The sequence below is a fragment of the Rhinoderma darwinii genome, chromosome 7 (genome assembly GCF_050947455.1).
Source record: "Rhinoderma darwinii isolate aRhiDar2 chromosome 7, aRhiDar2.hap1, whole genome shotgun sequence".
NCBI classification, from domain to species: domain Eukaryota; kingdom Metazoa; phylum Chordata; class Amphibia; order Anura; family Rhinodermatidae; genus Rhinoderma; species Rhinoderma darwinii.
Window position 1 is genome coordinate 115,627,698 of NC_134693.1, and position 19,108 is coordinate 115,646,805.

The 19,108-nt window shown below is 40.7% G+C and overlaps 1 protein-coding gene across 4 annotated transcripts in view; it reads right to left on the reverse strand.

Annotated features, from left to right (window-relative positions):
* The window catches only part of PHF2 (PHD finger protein 2), a 275,856-nt gene that overhangs the window by 140,361 nt on the left and 116,387 nt on the right, over window positions 1-19,108 (reverse strand). The window lies entirely within an intron of this gene.

Below are 19,108 nucleotides of genomic sequence, written 5' to 3' on the forward strand. Positions count from 1 at the left end.
TTGTAAATGTGACATGGCCTCCGCAAACCATTCCTGCTAAATTTGAGTTCCAAAAGCCAAATGGCGCTCTTTCCCTTCTCAGCCTCGCCGTGTGTCCAAACAGCCGTTTATTACCACATGTGGGGTACTGTTTTACTCGGGAGAAATTTCTGTACAAATTTTATGGTGATTTTTCTCCTTTAGTCCTTGTGGAAATGAAAAAAAATTAGCTAAACCTACATTTTATTTGAAAAAATGTAGATTTTCATTTTCACAGCCTACTTGCAAAAATTTCTGCAAAAAACCTGTGGGGTCAAAATGCTCACTATACCCCTAGATAATTTCCTCAAGGGGTATAGTTTCCAAAATGGGGTCACTTGTTTGGGGTTTTCACTGTTTTGTCACCTCAGGGGCTTTGTAAATGTGACATGGCCTCCGCAAACCATTCCTGCTAAATGTGAACTCCAAAAGCCAAATAGTGCTCTTTCCCTTCTCAGCCACGCCGTGTCTCCAAACAACCGTTTATTACCACATGTGAGGTATTGTTTTACTCGGGAGAAATTGCTTTACAAATTTTGCGGTGCTTTTTCTCCTTTAGTCCTTGTGGAAATGAGAAAAAAAATCGCTAAACCTACATTTTCTTTGAAGAAATGTTGATTTTAATTTTCACCGCCTACTTCCAATAATTTCTGTAAAAAATCTGTGCGGTCAAAATGCTCACTGTACCCCTAGATAATTTCCTTGAGGTGTCTAGTTTCCCAGATGGGGTCACTTTTGGGGGATTTTGACTGTTTTGGCACCGCAAGAGCCCTTCAAACCTGACATGGTGCCTAAAATATATTCTAACAAAAATAAGGCCCCAAAATCCACTAGGTTCTCCTTTGCTTCTGAGGCCGGTGCTTCATTCCAGTAGCACGCTACGGCCACATGTGGGATATTTCCTAAAACTGCAGAAACTGGGCAACAAATATTGAGTTGCATTTCTCTGGTAAAACCTTCTGTGTTATAAAAAAAATTGTATTAAAAATTTATTTCTGCAGAAAAATATGAAATTTGTAAATTTCACCTCTACTTTGCTTTAATTCCTGTGAAATGTTTAAAGGGTTAAGACATTTTCTAAATGCTGTTTTGAATACTTTGAGGGGTGAAGTTTTTAAAATGGGGTGACTTTTTTGGGGTTTCTAATATATAAGGCCCTCAAAACCACTTCACAACTGAACTGGCCCCTGTAAAAATGGCCTTTTGAAATTTTCTTGAAAATGTGAGAAATTGCTGCTAAAGTTCTAAGCCTTGTGAGGTCATAGAAAAATAAAAGGATGTTCAAAAAACGATGCCAATCTAAAGTAGACATATGGGTGATGTTAATTAGCAACAATTTTGTTGTCTTACAAGCAGATACATTTAAATTGAGAAAAATGCTAATTTTTGAAATTTTTCGCTAATTTTTGGTGTTTTTCACAATTAAATACTGAACATATCGAGCAAATTTTGCCAGTAACATAAAGTCCAATGTGTCACGAGAAAACAATCTCAGAATCGCTTGGATAGGTGAAAGCATTCCGGAGTTATTACCACATAAAGTGACACATGTCAGATTTGAAAAATGAGGCTCTGTCAGGAAGGTCAAAAGTGGCTAAAGAGGGAAGGGGTTAATATAGAATTCAACATACCCCTTTCAGCATAACAATACTATTAGACATCATAGAAGAGCTTCCTCCATCAGGACCCCCTATATAAACCATAATGGAGTGCAGCTAACAAGCAGCGGCTCTAGTCTTGGGCCATTCATCCGTAAAGCTGTCTGCCTCTTCCCCCAACAAAATCAGCGGTTTGCTGGGGGGGTCTCGGAAGCTAAACAGCTGATCGCCACTACGGCTCTCATATTAAAGACACAAGGATTGTGCTAACACAATCCGAAGGTTGTACTCCCACTAACTGTGTGATTGGTTATTTATATTCACATTATAAAACAAAAATTTCCTTTGTTGATATACACTAAAAGAGTTTTTATTAACCCCACTTAGGACAAACAATTGTGGATTAACAAATAAATCCACGGACTGCCTTTACCAATTATAAATCTTAGAATCTGTTAGAATTTACTTTAAAGCACAAGTTGTTCCTCTTCGGAGACACCTTCTACCACCAGCTCCGGGGGACTGCTGTGGGGACGTCTTGTGCACCCTCATATGCTAATCTCCTCCTGGGCTGGTGGGAGGACAAGGAGGTCTTCTGAGAGGATCTCATGTTTTACACCCATCACATAACCTTCTGGGGGGGGGGGGCCCAAAATTATTTTGACTTTGTTGAGATTTTGAACAAAAATGAACTTGGCCTTTTCTTTATAAGTGAAATACATAAGGATTTAATACATTTTTGGGATTTGACAGTTTGGATCGATAAAGATTATCATATACAAACAAATTTCATAAACCAACATCGACTAATAATGTGTTGGCTTGGAAGTTATCACCCAGAAAGTTTGAAAAAGGGTATTCCTGTCGGGCAATATCTAAGAACAGCTGTTCTAGAGAGGAGGACATTGAATTCGAAATTTAGAGTATGGATCTCTGCTTTCTGTCAAGGGGTTATTCGTGTAAAACTCTACAAAGGGCATATAATAAGGCGAAAAACCTTGATTGAAATATACTTGTAAACGGAAATTTAAGAGAACAGTCAGACTCAAGAAAAGATGATTAGATGTATAGGGACTTTTGATAAACAAAACCAGGAGATAAAAAGAATTTTATCGAAACATTGGGACATACTAAAAACTTGGCTCCCAATTAGACCTAAAGGCTTCTTTATATGTCCTGAGTGTAAAGTCTGTGAACAAAATCTGATGGCCCAAAAGACAACTTATGACAATCCAGTGGATAAGATTAAGATAGGACATTGGAGAATTTATCAACTGTAAGGTCCCATGCACATGGCCATGCTCGTAATCACAAAGTATGGGAGCGCGGCCCGTATAACACACGAAAAAACGGACATGCTCTATAATTCCCGGCACGGACAGCCAACTGTAGCAATACGGAAAGGTGTCCACGGTCAATAGAACGGAATGGGTCCGTAATGGCGGACTATATTACGGTCCGCCATTACGGACAACTTTTACGGTCGTGTGCATGGGGCCTTAGACTGAAGGAATTATCTATGTCGCACAATGTTCTTATTCCCTTCTATACGTCGGAAAGACAATTCAACAGTTTAGACGAAGAGTTCTACAACATATCAGCAATATTAGAAATAAGACGGATACCCCTCTCGCGAAACATTTGAGGCTTGTCCATGAAAACAATCTGAAACATTTTGGGGAATACAACGTTTGACTCTGGAACCACGCACGGGAATAATTTACTATTGAAAACAGAGGCTTAGTGGAGCTACAGGTAAGATTCACTTTAACCTAAAGGACTAAATGACTAAATTCACACCTTGTAAAAGGCTGGCGTTGTTGTGCTTTATGATTTCGATTTGTATCAAATATTTTTTGTAATTGACAGTCATATCTACTATCTTGGATATTCCATCTATATGCGTGACAAAGGCAAAAATATGAACATAAATATTTAAGTGAAAGTATTTCTAATGATTATTATTATCGTATTTGTCTAATAATACTACCATACCATTTTTTTTACGCTTACATGCGTTATTTTGATTCGGAGATCCACACGAGTATATTATTAAACGCTGGCAATTTATACCAAGACAAAAAAAAAAGATGTCTCCGGTAAAAATGGATCTGTGTAAAAAATTATTGCCCAGTCATAATACAAGTATATTATGTACAAAAGCATTGTCCAATCGTAACATATGTCTATTTTGCAATATAAGCCGACACCTCACTGAAAACTGCGTTTTTCAGGAGATGTCCTCTCCCAACATTGAGAAAAACGCAGCAAAATACGCACCATTTTCTGCAGTCAAAAACGCAGGAAATCGTGCGTTTTTTTCCGCAGCGGAAAGTCTGCTACTTTCAACGGAATTGCTGCAGACATTTTCTGCAGGAATTCCATTACGTGTGGACAAGCCCTAGAGGGACCATCTGTGGCGAGACAACCCCTAGATTTTTTTTTATTTTTTTTTTTTGCGAAAATATATTCGCCCAGTATTATTGTCCAGGTATACATAGGAGAATGTCCATTGGGGAAGGTTTTTACATGCTCGTAGATGCTTTCTTCTCCTGCCTGTGACATACAGATCAGCTGCAGGAATGGTACAGCATTTTTTGCTCTTCTTTAGAGAACCTGGGCACGTTTGTGTATGTTTTCCCATGGCGCTTCCAGGAGTGTGTTAATCAGAGATCAGCGCAGTAAATGAACTCACATTGAGGACTTAATAGTCACGGTAACACAACGCTGGGAGGCATGCAAACAAAATCAGGTTTTCCATGAACCATATATATAGAAGATTTGTGTCTTCATTAAATATATGGAAACTAGGCATGACACATACGAATATGTATGAAACTCATCAACTACTTGGGGAAGCCCAGGCCTTTCTTACACCATTCCTTAATTCCTTTTTGATAGATTACACAATGAATAGAGAAGACGGGCACAGGACTACGGCAATATTACATTTAAGATTATAGGCAAGACATTGACATGTTCTCATTCCACTCTCCGACACGTAAGATCACAGTGGCTCAATGCAAATAATAAACCACAATGATAAAAGAGCAATGGTGTGCCGGCCCTTCTACCGTAAGTCTTTGGTACCCTATTAGTATTGGATTATTGCATCAATATATTACACAATGCTGTGTTGAGACTTGATTTATTTGTCATTAGTGGTCCCCGTGCCTGCAGGGATTATAATCTAATTTTACCTTTGAACGGCACAAATATACTCACAGTCAAATAAATAGAAAGACAATTAATCTGCCAATATTTCTGAACACCGAGACGATAAAAAAAAAAGTTAATGTTCGTATTGATATGGAGACCATAGCCCCGGGATGCAAACCAAGCAACGAATCCCCATTGCACTACTTATCGTGAGATTAATTTATGTTATGATCTGGTAACCCTCCCTCTGTCATACATGGTATTCTAGGCCCCCTAGTTATCGAGAAGCAACCACCAGAACAATGGTGAATATTTAGCTTCTTAGACTACATGCACACGTTGCAGAATTTGATGCATCGAAACCATAGATGAACGCAGGTAATTCCGCACTTGAAAGATGCAATATTGATGCATATTTTACATTTTGATGTGGAAACAGGTGCGGATTATCTGCTGCGGATTTTATAAACTTGTCAGACACAATTCTGAGACGTTAACTCAAGATAAAATGATATGATGCGGATTTACATGCAGAAAAATGCTGCAGCATGTAGATAAGATTACTTGTACACTCATTTACTTTGCTGGTACTGAATCACACTCATATAGATAACAAGGAGCATGCAACATCCTCCTGAGATGACACTGCAGCCCAGGTGACCACCACAGCCTGTGATTGGCTGCAGCAGTTACATGGAGTGAAATGTCATCCTAGGAGGTCGGCCTGGACAGAGAACAGAGGAATGCGACTCTATGACAACACCTGGAGGCAAGTATTCACTTTTTTCTTACATTTAAACAAAAAAGTTAGTTATTTTTTTCTTCTGATTTGCGCTTTTTCTGGAGGAATCGCAGCGTTTCCACAGCAAACGTTGCATTATTGCTATTTGTTGTGGGTTACAACACCTTCTATGGGGAAAACCAGCAACAAAAGAGCAACGAATTTGCAGAATAATTTGACATGCTGCAGATTAAACAAACGCTCCACTGATTTTTTTCTGCAGCGCGTGCATGGGATTTGTTCACCCAGCCTTACATTCTCAATTTTGGTATTAAAAAAAAAAAATCTCAATCCATGTGTCGTCAATAGACAGGACCCATACATGTCAATAATAAAAGAGAAGAGATGTCAGTTAAGTTAAGAAATATCTAACCAACGTGAAGGTCTAAACAGCGAAGTTTAGTTGTTTTCCTGGTGACGAAATGAGAAGGTAAAAAGAACTTACAAATCAGGAAACACCGAAAAAGAAATGCGCTGGAGAACAGATCAGAAAGGAGAGCTGGCCAATTGTCAGAGCCAATTATACTTCCAGTATCAAGCTCCGAGTCTTGAGATGACGACTTAAGCTATATCTCAACTTTCACTTTTCTCAGGTTTACCAAGGTCAATATCACACATGTACATGAGATCTTCCTATCGTGTGATGTGAATATTGAGCCGGCCAGGACCACCGAGTCATCACTGAATGAACATCACACAATGTATCAGACACTGCAGAAGGAAATGTACGATCATTCTCAAAATCAATCGTTTACCAGAGACATCTGACTGCAAAAGATCTGATGAATACTCAATACATACAAAAGACAGTGAGCATTGATCTGCCACTAACACCTGGTCGGCCCTCTAACTGCGGAGTCCCACTGTGCCTTTAATAGAAAACCCAAATGTGCACCGCTCTGTCTTCCTCTACACAATACAGATCTACTTCTCTAACAAGGAAGGAACCCAGAACTGACCTACCTTGAAGAAAATCACAAAAAATACAATAAACCTCTGACAGAAGAATTGGGACATTATGTCAGATCCAGCCTTGTATATTAACCATTCACAGGGAGGATTACGAACTGAAATGATAATCTCTGATCAAGTATTAGGGGTAATGAGGGCGGCCCTATGTAGGATGCTGCCCAGTAAAGTACTTGCTATTGGCGCACCATTCCCCATATGGTGTTTTGTCATGCAGTGTACAAATACAGTAACCATACCAAACAGTGCGAAATTCTAAGTGTATAAATTAGCCAAATTACACTTTTATACAGTTGCCTAAATAACAATGCTATACAGTGCCACTACCATCAAACACTGCAAAATAATATACAGTACACTGCCAAAGCAGCAGTCACATACAAAGTAAATACCACTATACAGTGCTTAAATAAATAAATAAATAAAGTGCTCAAATAATACCACCAACCAGTGCTCAAATAATACCACCATACAGTGCTCAAATACAACCTTACAGTGCTGAAATAATACCACCTTACAGTGCTTAAATAATACCGCCATAAAGTGCTCAAATAATACCACCATACAGTGCTCAAATAATACCACCATACAGTGCTTACATAATACCGCCATAAAGTGCTCAAATAATACCACCATACAGTGCTAAAAAATAATACAGCCATACAGTGCACAAATAATACCGCCATGCAGTGCTCAAATAATACCATCATACAGTCATCAAATATCTGTATTTTAATAACAATGCTATACAAATAATAATACGATATCTGCCGATAACAAATGCATAGGAGGTGCCCCTTTGGCAGGGATGGCTGGTGCACCCTGTGCGACCGTACAAGTCACACACCCATAAGGTCAGCTATGGGTGTAATATATCAAATATGTATTGAAGATATACTTTTTTTTTTTACCATCAGGCCAAAAATTACAGTTTTCTGGTGTAACTGCATTGAAAAGTATGGTGATCAAAAAAAACAGCCAAAAACCTACCACAAAAACTGCATCATAATGGTGAGTGTGATCTTGGCCTTAAAGTGATTAATAATAAGAAGCAACATTGGCTAATAAACAGTATAAGGGCCTATTCACATCAGCGTTTAGTTTCTATTGATCGGTTCCGTTTGATGAACAAAAAGCCGAACGTAAACTATAGCTTCCGTTTGCAATATCATTGATTTTAAGTGTAATGCTTCCATTGCAGTTGGTTTTCGCTTGTTTCCATACCGTAAAGTTTCCATTTTTTTCACGGAAACAATTGCGCTGTTGACAGGACTTTTGTTTCCGTGAAAAAACTGACATTTTACGGAAAGGAAACAAAACTAAACCCAACTGCAACAGAAGCATTACCAGTGAAATCAACGGTAATGCAAACGGAAGCTATAGTTTCCGTTCGGCTTTCCGTTAATTGGTTCCTCCGATGGGAAGATTGAATGGAAGTGATGAATGGAAACAAAACGCTGATGTGAACAGGCCCTAACATTAGTAGATCATACTGTACAAACACAAGAGGACCCGGCATTAACAATTAGACCCAAAATAGCAACTGAACCGTGAAGACGTTTATTATTGTATTCAGATGTTCCGGCGTTATCTTGGTACAGACACTGGGTAAAAATTCATTACAAAGTACACAGTGATCGTCACCCAGTTTTTACTACTGCTCTGCTTGTATGTCAGTCTTCACTGAAGTTCTGGCATTTCCTTCACAAGGCAGGGAAATCGGGATGAACACTAAGATTATATTCGAATGCGGCAGATTAGTTGCAACTGGAAATCTGTTCCATAAGTGTGACTGGGGTTGTTTCTGCCACATGTGTATGGATATCGGCAAGCCAAATTCAGGTAATTGGGAGTCGCAGAAATTTCTGCAACAAGTCTGCTGCATGCAGATGTACCCTGAGGCTGGATTCACACGAGCATGTTACGTCCGTAATGGACGGAACATAATTCTGCCGCAAGTCCCGGACCGAACACACTGTAGGGAGCCGGGCTCCTAGCATCATAGTTATGTACGACGCTAGGAGTCCCTGCCTCTCCGTGGAACTACTGTCCCTTACTGAAAACATGATTACAGTACGGGACAGTTGTCCGGCAGCGAGGCAGGGACTCTTAGCATCGTACATAACTATGATGCTAGGAGCCCGGCTCCCTGAAGTGTGTTCTGGTCCGGGACTTGCGGCCGAAATACGTTCCATCCATTACGGACGTAATGTGCTTGTGTGAATCCAGCCTGAGGGCTTGTCCACACGTAGCTGAATTGCTGCGTATTTTCCATCTGGAATACCGGACGGAACAAGCTCCAGAACAAAGTAGCAGATTTAACAAATCTCGTTCATCTACACGCTGCGTAAAAATTCAGACCAGAAATTGCGGTGTGTATTTTTCGTACCGCAGCAAGTCAATTCCTGCTGCGGAATGTGGACTGAATTGTTGCGTTTTTCAGAGGAGATATCACCATCTCCCAGCATTGAGAAAAACGCAGCAACATACGCACCATTTTCTGCAGTAAAAAACACAGAAAATTGTGTTTTTTTCGCAGCGGAAAGTCTGCTACTTTCAACGGAATTTCTTCAGCAATTCCGTTACGTGTGGGCAAGCCCTTAGGCTACGTCCACACGTTGCGAAATTACTGTAGACGTATTTCTGTCCGTATTTGAAGGCAGGAAATCAGCAACGCATTACGGTAGCAGCATTTTAACAGAAATTCTCGTTGCGGATCTTTAAATCCGCAGCATGTCAAATTATGCTGCGGACTGGTTGTATATTTGTTAGGCCCCATGCACACGACTATAAAAAAACCTCCGTAATTGCGGACCGTGATACGGTCCGCAATTACGGACCCACTCGGTTCTATTGGCCACGGACACATTTCCCTACTGCTATGGATAGGTGTCCGTGCCGTAGAACCGTGCCGGGAAATATGGAGCATGTCCTACTTTTCGTTTTTTACGGGCTGTGCTCCCATACTTTGTGTGGGAGCACAGCACGAAAATGCAACCCACGGCTAGCCGTGCCCGCAATCGCGGGCCGTGATTATGGGCACAGCTGTGTGCATGAGGCCTCGTGTGTTCACATCAGCGTTTGCTTTCCATTGGTGGGTTTCATTGAGCTTTCCATTGGAGGAACCCATCAACGGAAAGGCAAAAATCAATGGTAATGCAAACAGAAGCTATGGTTTCCATTTCCCTTTCCGTTGATGGGTACCTGTGACGGAAAACTCAGACGGAACCCACCAACGGAAAGCGACCGCTGATGTGAACAGGCCCTTACAGATTTTCCCCCATGAATTCAATGGGGAAATGAAAATCCACAACAAATACCAAATGTTAATTTTTTTCCTTCTCCGGAATATCTGCAAAAATCGCAAGTAGAAGAAAAAGAGTATTTCCACTTTCAAATAAAAGACCATATATTTTAATTCTTACTTTTTTCCCCTACTTACTGCATCATTATATGTTTGTTATAGACCTGCTTAGTCCATGTCGATTTAACTTTGACAGTATTTGATCGATATGTTTTCATTGCCAATTTGCTCTCCATCCTTTTTGTAACATGTTCTTTCTTTCTTTGTGTTCTTTATTGTTGTAACAAAGAACTTTTTAAATAAAATATACAGGTAAAAAAAAAAAAAAAAAAAAAACTCAGCTCCCCTGGGGCTCCCATAGCGGCGCGTCCCCGCGTGCAGCCGGCCTCCTCCTTTGTCCCATGTGACCTCTTACCGCCAATATCTCTTGAATAACTTTCAACTTCTACCATTTGAATTCGTTTCGTTCCAATGACACTTTCTCCGAATTTCAAAATAATATTTGCTATAATATCTGTCATTGTAACAATCCCATAAAACTGAGTGGTGGGGTCTCCTGCCACATTTCCAATATCACATTAATTTGCCATAAGATTCCTCGCTGCTCGGAGACACTTTCCTTTAAGGTGTAACGTACACTTATCTTCTAAAAAAAAAAATGATCAAATAATAATACCTCACAAACAGTTGGAAGTAAAACACTAAGAATAACTCTTAAGACAAAGCAACGTTGCAAGTGATGTTGTGTTTAAACACCCGCTGGGACTGTTTGCCAGAGAATGGCGTGCAGCGCTGCAGGACGGGATGTTTCATGTGCGCACGCACGGCCTATCTCATAGCAGAAAGGCAATGTAAATACAGATAAATAAAAAGGACAGTCAGCGATACAGCGGTGCCGTTATTTGCCTCAATCCCCAAGCCAGTGCTCTATTGCAAGAGTCACATTATCAGCTAAGTCTACTGCTAGGGTAAGTTCACACGTAGCGTAAATACTGCAGATTATCCGCAACAGGTTTCGTTGCGCAAAATCCCCAGCATAATACAGTAGCAGCAGAGTGGATGAGTTTTAAACAAATCTCATCCACACACTGCGTAAATGATGAGCGAAAAATAACATTATTATCCTCATTGAATTCAAATCGCAGATGTTGCATTTTTTTGAGGCGGAAAAGCGATTCCGCTGAAAAAACGCAACTCAGAAAAAAAAAATCTTATACTTACCCAGAATTCTGTGTTTTTTCATCCAGGCTGGCCTCCAGGGATGACGTTTCGTTTCATGTGATCGCTGCAGCCAATCACAGGCTACATCGGTCATATTGGATGAAACAGCATCCCAGGGCTGCAGAATGTCAGAGGGACGCGTCGCCATGGTAAGTATCCATTTTGGAGTTTTCCGCAGTGGACAATTCGGCCGAAAAACTGCACCACAATTTGGTGCGGTATTTCGGCCGGATTTCCCTGTGGCGCACTGGGCGGATATGATGTGTGCTTTTACACAGTGTATTAGCCCCGTGTGAACATAGCCTACGGGTATGTTTACTTTGCAAGAGAATCCGCAGCAGAAATCCAAGGCGGATTCTCAGATTTCTGCTCCAGATTTGCAGTTTTATCTGCCGTGTATCTGCTGGCATTTTAGTAGTCGCATGCAACGGGGCTATTCCGTGTGTGGCATCTCGACACTGTATGAACAACTGGACGGATACCCATTGAGATTAATAGGACACATTTTATGTGTGGCTTTCATGCCACGTATACCGCTCAGACATGCGACGCAGATTTATCAGCGGCACTTTACTGTACAATACACGTGGCTGGAGTTATAAAAACACCTTTTAACATGTAGCGGAGAACATCAGTGCGCATGCTGTGGATTTTTGCTGCAAATATCTCCTTTTTGCAATGCAACACATGCAGATTTTGATGCCGATTCATGGCAAAATCTACAGTAGAGTTTTTCGGCCAGGTCTGAACATACCCTAAAATGAGAAGTTAGTAAAACCCTAGTAAGCTATTTTTAACCTAAAAATTGTATGTAATATTTAATCAAATAATCACCAGATCCTAGGGCAGATTCTATGGCCCTCAAAGCGATTGTCCACCTTGTAATACTATTTTGTTTTAAGCACCAACTTTCTGTGCTCCATTTTTCTGATATAGAGCTCCAAACCCCCAGCATACACGTTAAAGGAAGGGTGTCGCGAAAAAATTTTTTTTATATAAATTTGCTTTTAGTGTTTTATTTAAAAAAAAAATATTTATTTGTGTGTTTGTGTTTTACTTTTTTTTATTTTCTAACTTTTTCTTCTCTATGGGGGCTGCCATTTTTTTTTTTCATCTCTGTATGTGTCGATTAACGACACATACAGACATGGAATACGGCACATACATCCCCATAGAGAATGCGAACGGGGCCCGTTCCATCCACTATGCTGTACGCCGTCTGTGTGGGAACGACGCATGCGCCGCTCCCACACAGTCCAAACGGAAGGTCTTCGGACGAGCGACATCCGGCGCCATTTTCTTGTGGACCGGAAGCCGCGGGCGGACAGTAAGATTATTACTTCCGGTCGAAGCAAGCACTAGGAGCGGAGGGAGCGGACGGACCGGAGGGAGCGGCGGCGGCTGGAGCAGGTAAGTTATGTTTGTGTATGTTCGTGTTATACTGTGTGATTACCACTGTATCTAATCCTACTACGCTCAAAAAATGGCGACACACAGTGTAGGAGGTTTGAACATTCAATCCCCTCCTTTCTCCTGGCACTAGCCAGGAGAAAGGAGGGGGGATTGTTTGAGGACGCTAGAGCGAGTGTGTCTTCTCAAATTTTGCAGCATAAAGCAATGTGGTTGCTTTACCACATGCCAATGCTGCAATTTTGGGAATTGCTCCCTCTAGTGACCAGCACAGGGAAATGTTATAAATTAGAATCTAATTTATAATATTTCCTGACTCGTGAAAAAAATAAAAAAATTAGAACAATGTTTAATCATTTATACACGAACTGTTTAACTAAAAAAATAAAAATAAATTCTAGCGACACATTCCCTTTAAACTGAAAAAAATTGGACTGCCTGCAGCCACCACTAGGGTGGCTCAGGAGCTATCTGCATACTGTATACACATTACACTCAATAATAAACAAGTATGCAGTACCGGATACCTATATTGACTTAGTGGGGAAGGAAAAACTTGGTAAATAGTTATGGATTTGTGTTGCTGGATCGGCACCGCATATCCATCACAATTCAGTAGTGTCTGAACTTGGCCTACGGTAGCTAACAAACTGTAGATTAAGTATAAATATGTAGCGGATATTATATGGATGTCATTTTTACCGATATCAGCTATTTAACTTTAATTTCATGTACTTGCGTATCCAATAAATTATAATAAAGGGAACCTCTCAGCAGTTTTGATAAGTCAACACTGCTGACAAGAGTGAAGGGGGAGGGGAGGGGGAGGGAATTTTAAACATACTTTTTGTCTCGTTGATGCAAGATGCATGTCCGAGAAAATGATGTTTAACTCCACAAGTGCCACTAAGGCGGGGCTTCATGTGCATTGCAAGCCCTGCCCTCTGCTCCAAATGGCAGCTCTAGCGGTCCTCTGATTGGCCGCTAGAGCTGTTACTCAGAGCAGAGTGTGCAACTTGTGAACGTCGCGCCGGATGAATCAGACGTCGGTTTCTCAAGTCATGCAGCATGCATGACCAAGAAAAAAAGATATGTTTAAAATGACCTCCCCTATATCGCTCTGTCAGCCGTTTTGAGGCAAAGCTGATCAAAGTTGATTCACATCATCTAAGATACCAAACACCTGACCTCCTCCTGGCACTACGGATTCACTGAAAGGTACAAAGGAAGAGAAGTATTGGCAAATAAGTTTTTTTAATGCTGTAGTGCGAATACAATTTAAAAAAAATAATAATAATAAAACTTAACAAGTATGGTTACCTTTGGTGAACATAAACCCAGTGGCCATCCAGGGCCATGTGTGGGCCCAAGGGAAACCGACACACATTGGTCTCCCTGTCTCCTTCATTCTGGACTTGACCCCCTTAGAGCAAATATAACCAGATCATCATGGACCCCCTGACCTATAAGACCTTTGCATCTTTCTAGGTTTGCTTGATGCTGAACTAGTTCACACTTATTCACCACTTCCCTCCGTTCCACAGTCTAAACGCAATCCACTGCTTTTGTACGGAAAACGGTATTGTCCCCAAACTGCCCAAAAACTAAAATATGTCAACATCGTATGACAACTTTTAGGTCTGATAGAGAATGGTAACATGCAATGTTTTTTTTTGTCTTGACGGGGACAGTGGTCATCAATCTGGGGTGTCAGAGGGAACAATCTGTTGTTCTCATATAGCCAGGGAATTGATTCCACTGCCTATAAAAAAAAAGTTGAATGAACCCTTAGGCAAATATGTTAAGGTACGGCTTCAATACTCTGCACCCCCAGTAGAAATCTTGGTGGCAAGTCATCAATATGCAGCATCGGTGTTGCTGCAATATAGCAGTTGATTATACTGGTCTCCATAGAAAAGTGGAAATCCAGCAGTCGCCAGCTGCCTCTGGTGCCAGTTTCAAACTTGTGTGGGCATTCACCGGCAAAAAGACTGCTTGAAAAAAATGCATCAGAATCCCCCTGTAAATGCGCATAGGCCTTAGCACAGTTTAATGCGTTCATTTTATAAACATTATTATTTCCATTTTTCTACTAAAATATGTAAAACATATTGATGGCAGACATTGCTCACAGTATTCCCTCTACAAGACTCTGGCAATGAATCGCTCTGATCCAGAGAATCACTAGTAAGGAGCGCAGAGAAGCATGAAGACGTTAGGCAGAGCTGTGCACTTCCTGCTGGCACCCTCCATCTGCCCATAATATACAAATTGGAAAAACACCGCTCTTTATTTGAAAGTATAGATAAATATGTATATACCGGATGAACAATCAGCCAAGTCGGGGGCAGAAAAACTGAAGGAAGCATTAAAAGATCTACAGTTGCCTGGAAAACAGCCAAAAACTGATCTATTGTCACTTTCCAATACCAAACGTAATAGAAGACATGGACCACACTGACTCTGCAAGCATCCATCTCTTTATAAAATCCCCTCCTCGATAAAGCAGCGAGACCAACGGTTACAAAGGAAATTTGTCCTGTTTTTACCTATTTTATTCATGTACTGCCTTATTTAAAGAGGATCTGTCGCTTCTCCTGACATGTCTATTTTAGTAAATACTTGTATTCCCCATGAAATAACAATTTTGCTAAATATTTTCTTAGAAATCTGTGATGTGCCGTTCCTCCGTTATTCCTCATACAAATTTATGAGTAAATTGACAACTGGGTATCAATTATCAAATGGGCGTATCCCTACACAGTCTCACTCTGTTAACACTGATTGGACATTGTCAATCTGTGTAGGGACACACCCCCAACTGGTAACAGCCAGTTGTCAATTTGTTCATTCATTTCTAGGAGGGATAACAGAAGATCGGCACAACATAGAGATCTAAGAACATTTGTTCCAGAATTGTTATTTAATTGCAGAATACAAGTATTTACTAAAATAGACATGTCAGGAGAGATGACAGGTTTGATTGAACCAATAAGGAACCGTCAGACACCTGAGAATACTTTTTGGATTTTTTCGGTTCAGAAATTTAACCTGCTTCAAAAATGTATTATTGCCCCAATTATGTTGTTAAAGGTGTGTCTGATATTGAAAGGTTTTACCAAACCTATGTGTATAAAGTTACGTTAAAGGAGTAGTCCTCTTTTCATATTCTTTTTTTGTTGGACGGGTCTCTCAAAAATAATCATATTACAGGGTTTCATGCTATTGGGACCACAGCCATCAGCTGTAATCTACAAGAGAGCTTGACATTAATTGCTCAATTCCCCTGCAGCATCACCTTAGGGGAAAAGAAGCATTACACCGTTCCAATATGCTTTCTGTGTGATATCTGGGTCCTCCAGACAGATGTTCTTTGTAGCCGCTCTTTACTCCCAAATGAGGGACACGCTTCTATTAACTTAGAATACCTTTAAAGTTTTTTTTAATCTAAAATAGACAAACCCTTTAATGATGCTTATAGGAGTTACAAGACTTACCTAACATTTGTAAGGATTCTGGTATCCCATGAATTTGGAGGACCTTAAAAAATAAAACTGAAATCAAATCTACAAATACAGATCATGTGAAAAAGAATTATAAATAGGGGACACACAAGCTGATCTCTGTCCATGGCGGTCATCTTCCAACACTACATTCCGACATGCCCAATTGTAATGAGTGCGATCAGGTTATTATTGGGCTTTAGGATCAGACTGGCCGCAATACTGGCTAGTAAAGGCTTTCTATAAAACCCGACTTCTATGTGTTACCTATCTAGTCACTCGAATCTCTAGACTTCAAGAAATGTGACAGAGACTTGTCCGCAGCCGTTTCATCACGCTGTCTACGCCGAGAATAAGAAACGTAACGTTCTGATGAGTCACATTCACAGCTCCAGATGACCACAACGTCACGTGCCCCATGCTAAGTGCTCTAACCTACTATGCAATGATAAGAGCGGCTCCGCACCAGTGCACAGTACATTTATTGCTACCAGGCGCTCACCAGATCCGCTGTTCATTACACTGAGATCTCTTTGGTTTGCTAGAGATTACAGTAGAGTGCTCAGGAAACTGATATGTTACACAAAGAAGATTATTTCCATCCTATGTAATATATTCTGCACAGCAGAGCTGGCTGTCTTTTCCTAATATTGCAAAGGTTCCCAATATGATGCACTGCAGTCCTATCTGTGTTTGCTGTGGAATATACCTGCCTAGCAAATCGATCACTCCCCACTGACTGTCATTAGTTATTTATGCTACTTAAGTCCTTTAAAGAAACAGTACACTCATTATCAAGAAATAAAAAACAAGGTAAGATGTACCGCCTTGAAACGCTCCAGATAGCGTAGGATGAGAGGACATCGGAATTGCACCGTTGCGTTTGCTGTGGCCATACATGAGGTGTGTGTGTGTGTGTGTGTGTGTGTGTTTGTGTGTGAGTGTGTAATATGTTGGTGCTACGATACAGGAATTCATTAATCAGTTAATATCCGCTACTGATAGAGAATGTACCAACACGGATTAATGTTGGCCAGAACTGACCATTCTGCAGGGCAAATGCAGTATTTTTATAGGGGGGTTTCCTAACGCATACTTTTCAAACCAGGTTATTTTTTACCATGCTCCCGCTATCCTGTAGTTGTTATGTTACGAGTATTGGTCTGCACTTATCCACAAGCCTAGCCCTTTATATTATAGGTTCTAGTAAAAAATAAAAAAAAATAAAAAGAAGGGCTGGGCTAGTGGATATGTGCTGACCACTACTGGTAGTGTAAAAAAACAAAATAGATTGTGTCACACTCCATGCCACTTGTTTAGTGCCCCACACTACACTCTGCAGATATTGCCACACACTGCCCCCTGTAGGTAGTGCCAGTGCCCGCCAGATAGTGCCACACACTGCCCCCTGTAGGTAGTGCCAGTGCCTACCAGATAGTGCCACACACTGCCCCCTGTAGATAGTGCCAACGCCCCTGTAGATAGTGCCGCACACTGCCCCCACAGATAACGCCACAGTGCCAATGTAGATGATTCCAGTGCCCCCTGTAGATAGTGCTACACACTGCCCCTGCAGATAATGCCACAGTGCCAATGTAGATGATTCCACAGTGCCCCCTGTAGATAGTGCTACACACTGCCCCTGCAGATAATGCCACAGTGACCATGTAGATGGTTCCACAGTGCCCCCTATAGATAGTGCTACACACTGCCCCTGCAGATAATGCCACAGTGTCTATGTAGTTGGTTCCACAGTACCCCCTGTAGATAGTGCTATACAATGCCCCTGCCCACCTAAGGACGCAGCTACAACGGAGTACAAAAGTATGTAAGGGCCTTCCAACCCTGGTCACAGGTGGGGGGGGGTTTCCGGGCAACTGAAAACCTTCCCTACGTGCACCCCGTTCTGGTACCAAAGATGTAAATAATAAAGGGCAAAATATTGTCTACCTTCTATGTCTTCCCCTACATGCAAAGTCAACCAAGATGCCATGGATCATAGTTAATATTATACGATTTGTAATGAGCATAATGTATAATAAAACACAAATTAATAATTAACATTTTACAACTTGTTGACTCAAGAACCCATCAAGCTCACATTAAATGATTACAGAAGTGGTCTGACAATTTGCTTCATTAGAGTAATTTACGCCTTGCCGCCACAGCCATTTTTTTTCTATTTGCTCCCCACGTTACAAAATCCATAACTTTATTTTTGCATGGCTATGGCCATATGAGGGCATGTTTTTTGTGGGACGAGTTGTAGTTTTTTATGGCACCATTTATTGTACCATATATACTGGGAAATTGGAAAAAAATATTTGCCTCCTTCATTGTTTTGTTAAGTTTTGTTTTTTACGGCATACACCGTGTGGTAAAAACGACATGTCAACGTTATTCTGCAGGTACATACGATTACGGTGATACCAAATTTATATATTCTTTATGTTTTACTACTTTTACAAAGAAAAAAACAATTATTTTTTTTGTGTCGCAATATTCTGAGAGACATAACTTTTGCGTGAGGGCTTGTTTTTTGTGGGGCGAGCTCTAGCTTTTATTGATACCATTTTGGGGTTTCTCTTTCTTGAGTCCGGTTCTAGCAGCATTCAATGGAAATGCTGCATCTTGACTTTTTGAATTTTGGATGCAACTTTTTGGAGGCATTGTGTGACTCCAGACATCACGCAGCCAAAGTCATCATCTACCGTGTGATTTTCCATGCAAATTCAAAAAGAAAATATGAAAAATATGGGGGTTATACTGCTCTTTTTTTAATTAATTATTTATGAACAAGAGACAAAAAAATTAGGGAAGAGGCCACTGCAATGGGCATGATAACGGAACAAACATTGTTTGGTACAAAAGTACTAATAACCGAAGCATGTAGATATGTCACATTATCAAAAACATTAATAACAGAGTCCCAGCTCAGGGTTCACCTCCAGCTTTTATTTTAAGGGTATGTTCACACGGCCTATTTACGGACGTAATTCGGGCGTTTTTGCCCCGAATTACGTCCGAAAATAGCGCCTCAATAGCGCTGACAAACATCTGCCCATTGAAAGCAATGGGCAGACGTTTGTCTGTTCACACGAGGCGTATATTTACGCGCCGCTGTCAAATGACGGCGCGTAAATAG